Source organism: Microtus oregoni, unplaced genomic scaffold (genome assembly GCF_018167655.1).
Source record: "Microtus oregoni isolate MIOR12 unplaced genomic scaffold, Mior012 000055F_ref0000237, whole genome shotgun sequence".
Classification (NCBI taxonomy): Eukaryota; Metazoa; Chordata; class Mammalia; order Rodentia; family Cricetidae; genus Microtus; species Microtus oregoni.
Genome location: NW_024543831.1, coordinates 5403312 through 5412997, shown reverse-complemented (window position 1 = coordinate 5412997; position 9686 = coordinate 5403312). Strand labels below are relative to the sequence as shown.

Here is a 9686-nt window from a genome sequence, read left to right as displayed (position 1 = left end):
GAGAACAACTTACTGCGGTTGCTTCTCTCCATTTACCAAGTGGGTCTCAGAGAGCGAACTCAGGATATAAGGCTTAGCAGCAAGCACCTTTATCCACTGAGCCGTCTTGCTGGCCCTTGTTTTAAATGTTGAACAGATATTAGCTCATTTAATCATCACAGCAGCTGTGTTGAGAGCATCTCATGTTTCAGGTGAAGAATGTGACTTGTGAAAGGTTGCACATTTAGTGGAGAGAGCAGGCCAGCAAGCTATGATGTGCAGATGCAGCCTCTCAAGCAAGTCAGGAGCTGCCATGATGATGCAAATTAAGGCAGAATGAGTTTTCAGAGAACATAGTTGTTTCAATAGACAGGTACAGTTCATGATGAACTTTAGGTACTAATTAATACGCAAACACAAACCACTAGACATGTAATGAATAATTGAAATATAGTAGTATTTTTAGAAAGGCTTTAAGAACAATCTGAAGGGACTCTGGCCAGCTTGAGCATGGCAGGCATGGCTGTGGCGGGACTTATCCTCCTCTCCCATTTCCTGCCTTGCTCAAAAACTGCTAAATTACATTCCTAAAGCTAGCTGCTAAGGTCTATTTGGCCACTTCTTCCTCCTGAGGCCGACAGCCAAGGTCCAGTTATCAATGTATTGAAGTCCAGCAATCAAAAGCCGTTGTCTCACTTTATTAACACGCCCAATTAAAATTAAACACATCCAAACATGGGGTTTCTCATTTTGCCTTTATAAACTGCCGTTTTCCTATGGGCCATGTCTGTCTCCTCTTTAACCAGAGGTTCTCCTTTGTTCTACTCTGGAACAAGTACAACTGCCCTCTTACTCTTGTTCTCCCCACTTTCTCCCGAATCCTCGATCTCCTGTCTTTGTCCTTAGTCCCTGCCCTCTGTCCCTCAGGGGCCAATAAATCTTTGTGCTGAGAACTTGGTCCAGGGGTTCTGAGTCAATACTTGGTCTGAGTCAGTACTTTCCCTTTCACAGTCTATGTATAATAAACGTCAGTAACTTAAGGGATGAAATTCTGTAACTTCCTAAGTCTGTGCCTGTAAAAATATTGCCATAGTCAGCATAAAGAACATGCCCTCCATTCTAGAAGTTCCTTCATGACTATTTCTAATTCATCTTCCCCACTTGTCCTCCAATTCTTGGTCAACAATCTTTTCTGAAAACCATTGCACCTCCAGTTTCCTTGACACGTAGCTCCTCACTCCAGTGACTGCATGGCAGCTTCTGTTCCTATTTTCTGAATGCAAATGACAAACGATGCTAAGGATGATCCCAGATACCTATTTGCTGTCCGCAGATCTTTGCTATCTGCCCAGATCTGTTGTCTGTTTAAAAAATTGGGTTCTATGTTAGCCAGGTTCTCCAAGGAGACAGAGAAGTAACTGTAGAAAGGACACATACACACACACACACATACACACAAACACACACACACACACACACAGAGAGAGAGAGAGAGAGAGAGAGAGAGAGAGAGAGAGAGAGAGAGGCAGAGAGATAGTCACTTATTTAAGGAATTGGCTCCTATGGTTGGAGGTTGGCAGGTCTATAGTGTACAGGATATCTGGTCATGCTGGGCCAGGAACTGGTGCACAGGCTGCTTCCTTCATCTTTGGGGAACTTGCTCTTTGAGGTCTTCAGCTCACTGGATGAACACACTCAAATTATGGAACAATCTGCTTTACTGAAAATCTATTGATTTCAAAAGTTAATAGTATCTCAAAAGTAGCTTCATGGCAACATACACAGAGACCATGACTTAACAGAGTGGACATGTAAGAGGAACCATCACAAGCTGGCTTTTTTTTTTCCATTTTTTTATTGAGAAAAGGAGAAAAAAAAAACAAGTTTCCACCTCCTCCCAGCCTCCCATTTCCCTCCCCCTCCTCCCACCCTTCTCCCCCTCTTCCCACCCTTCTACCCCTCCCCCCACTCCTCTCCCCCTCCCTCTCCAGTCCAAAGAGCAGTCAGGGTTCCCTGCCCTGTGGTAAGTCCTAGGTCCTCCCCTCTCCGTCCATTTCTAGGAAGGTGAACATCCAAACTGGCTAGGCTCCCACAAAGCCAGCACATTACGTAGGTTCAAAACCCCGTGCCATTGTCCTTGGCTTCTCATCAGCCCTCATTGTTCGCCTTGCTCAGAGAGTCCAGTTTTATCCCATGCTTTTTCAGTCACAGTCCAGGTGGCCTTGGTGAGTTCCCAATAGATCAGCTCCACTGTCTCAGTGGGTGGGTGCACCCCTCGTGGTCCCGACTTCTTTGCTCATGTTCTCCCTCCTTCTGCTCCTCATTGGGACCTTGGGAACTCAGTCCAGTGCTCCAGTGTGGGTCTCTGTCTCTATCTCCATCCATCACCAGATGAAGGTTCTATGATGATATGCAAGATATTCGTCAGTATTGCTATAGGATAGGGTCATTTCAGGTTCCCTATCCTCAGCTGCCCAAGGAACTAACTGAGGACCTTGGCTTGGGCATCTGGGAGCCACTCTAGGTTCAAGTCTCTTGCCAACTCTAAGGTGGCTCCCTTATCTAAGAATTGTGCTTCCGTGCTCCCCTATCCAACCTTCCTTTATCCCAATCCTCCTTTTTCCCCAAGTTCCCCCCATTCTCCCCTTCTTACTTTTCTCTCCCCATCTCCCCTTACCCCCATCCCACCCCACCCCCAAGATCTCAATTTTCTCCCCAGCCATTTTGTCTACTTCCCATAGCCAAGAGGACAACTATATGTTTTTCCTTTGGTTCACCTTCTTACTTAGCTTCTTTGGGATCACCAATTGTAGACTCCGTGACCCTTGTTTATGGCTAGAAACCAATTATGAGTGAGAACATCCCATATTCATCTTTTTGGGTCTGGGTTACCTCACTCAGGATAGTGTTTTCTATTTCCATCCATTTGCATGCAAAATTTGAGAAGTCATTGTTTTTTACCGCAGCGTAGTACTCTAATGTGTAGATATTCTACACTTTCTTCATCCATTCTTCCATTGAAGGGCATCTAGGTTGTTTCAAGGTTCTGGCTATTACAAATAATACTGCTATGAACATAGTTGAACAAATGCTCTTGTCATATGATCGGGCATCTCTTGGGTATATTCCCAGGAGTGGTATTGCTGGGTCCAGGGGTAGGTTGATCCCGAATTTCCTGAGAAACCGAAACACCAATTTCCAAAGTGGTTGCACAAGATTGCATTCCCACCAGCAATGGATGAGGGTACCCCTTCCTCCACAGCCTCTCCAGCAAAGGCTATCATTGGAGTTTTTTATTTTAGCCATTCTGACAGGTGTAAGATGATATCTCAAAGTTGTTTTGATTTGCATTTCCCTGACTGCTAAGGAGGTTGAGCATGACCTTAAGTGTCTTTTGGCCATTTGAACTTCCTCTGCTGAGAATTCTCTGTTCAGTTCAGTGCCCCATTTTTTAATTGGGTTAATTAGCATTTTAAAGTCTAGTTTCCTGAGTTCTCTATATATTTTGGAGATCAGACCTTTGTCTGTTGCGGGGTTGGTGAAGATCTTATCCCAGTCAGTAGGTTGCCTTTGTGTCTTAGTGACAGTGTCCTTTGCTTTACAGAAGCTTCTCAGTTTTAGTAGGTCCCATTTATTCAATGTTGCCCTTAATGTCTGTGCTGTTGGGGTTACACATAGGAAGCGATCTCCTGTGCCCATCTGCTGTAGGGTACTTCCCACTTTCTCTTCTATCAGGTTCAATGTGTTCTGACTGATAGTAAGGTCTTTAATCCATTTGGACTTGAGTTTTGTGCATGGTGATAGATATGGGTCTATTTTCATTCTTCTACAGGTTGACATCCAGTTGTGCCAGCACCATTTGTTGAAGATGCTCTCTTTCTTCCATTGTATACTTTTGGCTCCTTTATCAAAAATGAGGTGTTCATAGGTTTGTGGGTTAAAATTCGTGTCTTCTATACGATTCCATTGGTCGACTTCTCTGTTTTTATGCCAGTACCACACTGTTTTCATCACTGTAGCTCTGTAATAGAGTTTGAAGTCAGGGATGGTAATGCCTCCAGACAATCCTTTATTGTATAGGATTGTTTTGGCTATCCTGGGTTTTTTCTTTTTCCATATAAAGTTGATTATTGTTCTCTCAAGATCTGTGAAGAATTTTGATGGGACCTTGATGGGGATTGCATTGAATCTATAAATTGCCTTTGGTAGAATAGCCATTTTTACTATGTTGATCCTCCCAATCCAAGAGCAAGGGAGGTCCTTCCATTTTCTGGTATACTCCTCAGTTTCTTTCTTCAATGCCTTAATGTTCTTGTCAAATAGATCTTTCACTTCCTTGGTTAGAGTTACCCCAAGATATTTTATGCTGTTTGTGGCTATCGTGAAAGGTGAAGCTTCTCTGATTTCCCTCTCTGCTTCCATATCCTTTGTGTATAAGAGGGCGACTGATTTTTTGGAGTTGATCTTGTATCCTGCCACATTACTAAAGCTGTTTATCAGCTGTAAAAGTTCTTTGGTGGAGTTTTGGGGGTCGCTTATGTACACTATCATATCATCTGCAAATAACGAAAGTTTAACTTCTTCCTTTCCAATTCGAATCCCCTTGATCCCCTTATGTTGTCTTATTGCTATTGCTAGAACTTCAAGTACTATATTGAAGAGGTATGGTGAGAGTGGACAGCCCTGTCGTGTTCCTGAGTTTAGTGGGATGGCTTTAAGTTTCTCTCCATTTAATTTGATGTTAGCTGTCGGCTTGCTGTATATAGCTTTTATTATATTTAGGTATGACCCTTGTATCCCTAATCTCTCCAATACTTTTATCATTAAGGGATGTTGAATTTTGTGAAATGCTTTTTCAGCATCTAATGAAATGATCATATGGTTTTTTTCTTTCAGTTTATTTATATGCTGGATTACATTAATAGATTTTCGTATGTTGAACCAGCCCTGCATCCCTGGGATGAAGCCTACTTGATCATAATGGATAATTTTTCTAATGTGTTCTTGGATATGGTTTGCCAGTATTTTGTTGAGGATTTTTGCGTCGATGTTCATGAGTGAGATTGGCCTGTAATTCTCTTTCTTGGTTGAGTCTTTGTGTGGTTTTGGTATCAGAGTGACTGTAGCTTCATAAAAGGAATTTGGCAATGACTCTTCTGTTTCTATATTGTGAAATACATTAAGGAGTATAGGTATTAGTTCTTATTGGAAGTTCTGGTAGAATTCCACATTGAAACCATCTGTTCCTGGGCTTTTTTTGGTAGGGAGGTTTTTGATAACCTCTTCTAATTCTTCGCGACTAACAGGTCTATTTAGATTGTTCACCTGGTCCTGGTTTAACTTTGGTATATGGTATTTATCTAAAAAAGTGTCCATTTCCTTTACATTTTCCAGTTTTGTGGCATATAGGCTTTTGTAGTAAGATCTAATGATTCTCTGAATTTCCTCTTTGTCTGTGGTTATGTCCCCCTTTTCATTTCTGATCTTATTAATTTGCAAATTCTCTCTCTGCCGTTTGATTAGTTTGGATAGGGGTTTGTCAATCTTGTTGATTTTCTCCAGGAACCAGCTTTTTGTTTCATTGATTCTTTGTATTGTTTTCTGTGTTTCTATTTTGTTGATTTCAGCCCTCAGTTTGATTATTTCCAGTCTTCTACTCCTCCTAGGTGAGTCTGCTTCTTTTTTTTTTCTAGAGCTTTCAGGTGGGCTGTTAAGTCTCCAATGTGAGCTTTCTCTGTTTTCTTTAAGTGGGTACTTAGTGCTATGAACTTTCCTCTTAGGACTGCTTTCATAGTGTCCCATAAGTTTAAGTATGTTGTTTCTTTATTTTCATTGAATTCCAGGAAGACTTTAATTTCTTTCTTAATTTCTTCCTTAATCCAGGTATGGTTCAGTAGTTGACTGTTCAGTTTCCATGAGTTTGTAGGCTTTCTGGGGGTAGCATTGTTGTTGAATTCTAACTTTAATCCATGGTGATCTGATAAGACACAGGTGGTTACTAATATTTTTTTGTAACTGTGGATGTTTGCTTTGTTACCGACTATGTGGTCGATTTTTGAGAAGGTTCCATGAGCTGCAGAGAAGAAGGTATATTCTTTCCTATTTGGGTGGAAAGTTCTATAGATGTCTGTTAAGTCCATTTGATTCATTACCTCCATTAATTCTCTTATTTCTCCGTTAGGTTTCTGTCTGATTGACCTGTCCATTGGTGAGAGAGGAGTGTTGAAGTCTCCTACTATTAGTGTGTGTGGTTTGATGGCTGCCTTGAGTTTTAGCAATGTTTCTTTTATGTACGTGGGTGCTTTTATATTAGGGGCATAGATGTTCAGGATTGAGACTTCATCCTGATGAACTGTTCCTGTTATGAGTATAAAATGCCCCTCTCCATCTCTTCTGATTGATTTAAGTTTGAAGTCTACTTTGTTAGAGATTAGTATGGCCACACCTGCTTGTTTCTTAGGTCCATTTGCTTGATAAGCCTTTTCCCAGCCCTTTACTCTGAGTAGGTGCCTGTCTTTGTGGTTGAGGTGTGTTTCTTGTAAACAGCAGAATGTTGGATCCTGTTTTTGTATCCAATCTCTTAGCCTGTGCCTTTTAATAGGTGAGTTAAGTCCATTGACATTAAGTGATATTAATGACCAGTGGTTGTTAACTCCGGTCATTTTTTTAGTAGTAGAGTTTGTGTGTTTCCCTTCTTTGATTTGTGTTTGTGAAGGGTCTCTAGATGTCTGAGTTATTGTGGTCATTGTTGGACTCCTTGGTTAGTGATTTTCCTTCTATTACTTTCTGTAAGGCTGGATTTGTGGCTGCATATTGTTTAAATTTGTTTTTATCGTGATCAATTTTATTTTCTCCATTTATAGTGAATGAAAGCTTGGCTGGGTATAGTAATCTGGGCTTGCATCCATGGTCTCTTAGTTTCTGCAGTACATCTATCCAGGACCTTCTGGCTTTCATGGTTTCCATGGAGAAGTCAGGTGTAAGTCTGATAGGTTTACCTTTATAAGTAATTTGGCCTTTTTCCTTTGCAGCTCTTAATATTCTTTCCTTATTCTGTATGCTTTGTGTTTTGATAATTATATGGCGAGGGGATTTTTTTTTTGATCCAGCCTATTCGGTGTTCTGTATGCTTCTTGTACCTTCATAGGTATATCTTTCTTTAGGTTGGGAAAGTTTTCTTCTATTATTTTATTAAATATATTTTCTGGACCATTGAGCTGCACTTCTTCTCCTTCTTCTACTCCTATTATTCTTAGGTTTGGTCTTTTTATTGTGTCCCATATTTCCTGAATATTTTGTGATGAGAGTTTGTTGGACTTGCTGTTTTCTTTGATCAGTGTGTTTATATTCTCTATGGTATCTTCAGAATCTGAGATTCTTTCTTCTAACTCTTGTATTCTGTTGGTTATGCTTGTTTCTGTAGACTGTTTGTTTACTTAAATTTTCCATGTCCAGCCGGCCCTCTGTTTGTGTTTTCTTCTTTGCCTCCAGTTCAGTTTTCAAGTCTTGAACTGTTTCCATTATCTGTTTGATTGTTTTTCCTTGGTTTTCTAGGGTATCATTCACTGATTTATTCAATTCTTCAAACTTTCTGTTATATTTCTCATCCATTTCTATAAGGGCATTTTTTACATGCTGTTTAAGGGCATCAATCACTTTCATGAAGTCAATCTTTTCTACTTCTTCTTGATTAAGGTGTTCATGTCCTCCCGTTGTGAGGTCGCTGGTTTCTGGTGGCTTCATGTTGCTTTTCAGCTTGTTGGGCGAATTCTTGCCTTGGCGTCTGCCCATCTCTTCTTCCAAATGCTCCCTTATGAATCTTCTTTTACCGGATCAGGTCTCCTTGCCTACCCAATGCTGGCTCTCCCCAACGTTGGCTCTCCCCAGTGCTGTCTCCGTGATGGTGGGCAGGTCGCAAACAAAGCGCCTACCCTGCTTGGTGCAGGCAGGCGATAGAAACAAAGGGAGTCCCGCCCGCTTGAGTGCCCCGAGGATTCGGACCCAGTGCCCAGACAGGCTGGGCTGGGTGATGTTATGTGCAGAAAGAGGGCAGTGGGGCCGAAGTGGGGAGGGTTCTGGATGGGAGCTGGGTGGGCTAGGAAGAAAGAGGCGGTATGCAGGGAGTGGAGGCCCTGCAGAGAGCCCAAGAAGGATAGGGGGCCAAGGAACCTCTGAGCTCCCCTTCCGAGGCTGGCGCTGCGGGGCCAGAAACTCACCCCAATGCTGTCTCTCCTGGTGCCGAGAGATCAGGACACAAGCTGGCTTTTATTGACCTCATTCTTTTTGTTCCCAACATTGTGTGTGTTGAGGAGGTATGGCAGAGCGTGTGCCATGGTGCTTGTGTGAGGGTCAGAGGACAACTTGGTTGTCTTGTCACTCCTGTTGAAGTTGGATCTCTCTTATTTCTGCCCAGTAGAGTAGCCGGCAGAAAGATCCCGCAGAGTTCTCCTGTTTCCGCCTCCCATCTAGGAGTCTGCGATTAATGCAGCCTTTTTACATGGTTTTAGGGATGGAGCTCAGGTTGTCAGCCTCTTGTGACAGACACATTTATTTGCTGAGCCATCTCACCAGCTTGGCTCCAAAGAGTAAATAGTGCCAGGCTCAGTAAACACTTACATGATTAGGCTATAAAATGTGTTTTCTGAATCACTGGGGCCTGATGACCTTGAAGAAAGTTCATTCTCCCTAGGAACTGAATATCACAAAAGCAAAACCCAAGAGCAAATGAGCCCCCTGCAGTGTACTTTCTGTCTTTTTTTGCCAAAAAAGTCCAATTTTAGTTTTTCTTTAAAGCATACAAAGGCCAACTAGTCTTCAGACTCTGACCCATCTTCATCCTGACTAATCTGGAAATAGCGGAGTTCGTAGGTTTCCTTGTCAGATGCAACCACACGAAGCCAATCATGGAGATTATTCTTCTTAGGTATTTCTTGGTAAGATATTTCAAATACCTTTTAGAGAACTGTTTCTCAGAAACAACTGTGATTTTATTCTTCAAGTGTTCAATGTGAACAACATTTCCAAGATTTCCAGTTTTCCCATTGATTTTAACCTTCTCCCGGGGAAATGGTTCAAAGTTTCCAGAATCGAAAATTTCATCTTCTACGGGATGAGTGAGGTCCAAATGAAACCTCCAGGTTGTCTTTTGGCGCCATATTGTCCTGTGGCCGTGGGAAGGCTCTTGGACACTTTGAAGATTGCTTGGAGACATGCTTTTTCTGTTGAGTCGTGTTGCAGCAAAATGCTGTAAGCTGAGTAAGCTGAAATGTAATTTTAGAACAGATGTATATTTTATTTGTTTTTATATGTATGTTTAGGAGTGTGGGGGAGGCAGGAGTGTGTGTGTGTGTGTGTGTGTGTGTGTGTGTGTGTGTGTGTGTGTGAATGTGTCCTATGGAAGCCAGAAGAGGGCTCTCCCAGAACTTAGGTGGTGGTTAGCCATCAGATATGGGTTCTGGGAATCAAACACCTGTCTACTGCAAAAGCAGTACTCACTCTTAACCATTGAGCCATGTAATGGCTCTTATTGGTTGTCAACTTGACTACACAGGGAATGAACTACAATTTAGAAATGGAGGGTACACCTGTGAGATATTTTTTTGCTTGGTTTGAGTGAGTGAATCCACTTCTAGTCCAGACCTATGAGGTAGGAAGACATACATATACCTTTGGTCTCAATCTTGGGGTAGGAAGACACACCTTTAATC

At 41.9% G+C, this 9686-nt stretch overlaps 1 pseudogene; it reads right to left on the bottom strand.

The window, feature by feature from the left end:
- Positions 1 to 8786: 8786 nt before the first annotated feature.
- On the bottom strand, positions 8787 to 9190 carry LOC121438222 (annotated as a pseudogene).
- Positions 9191 to 9686: the final 496 nt, after the last annotated feature.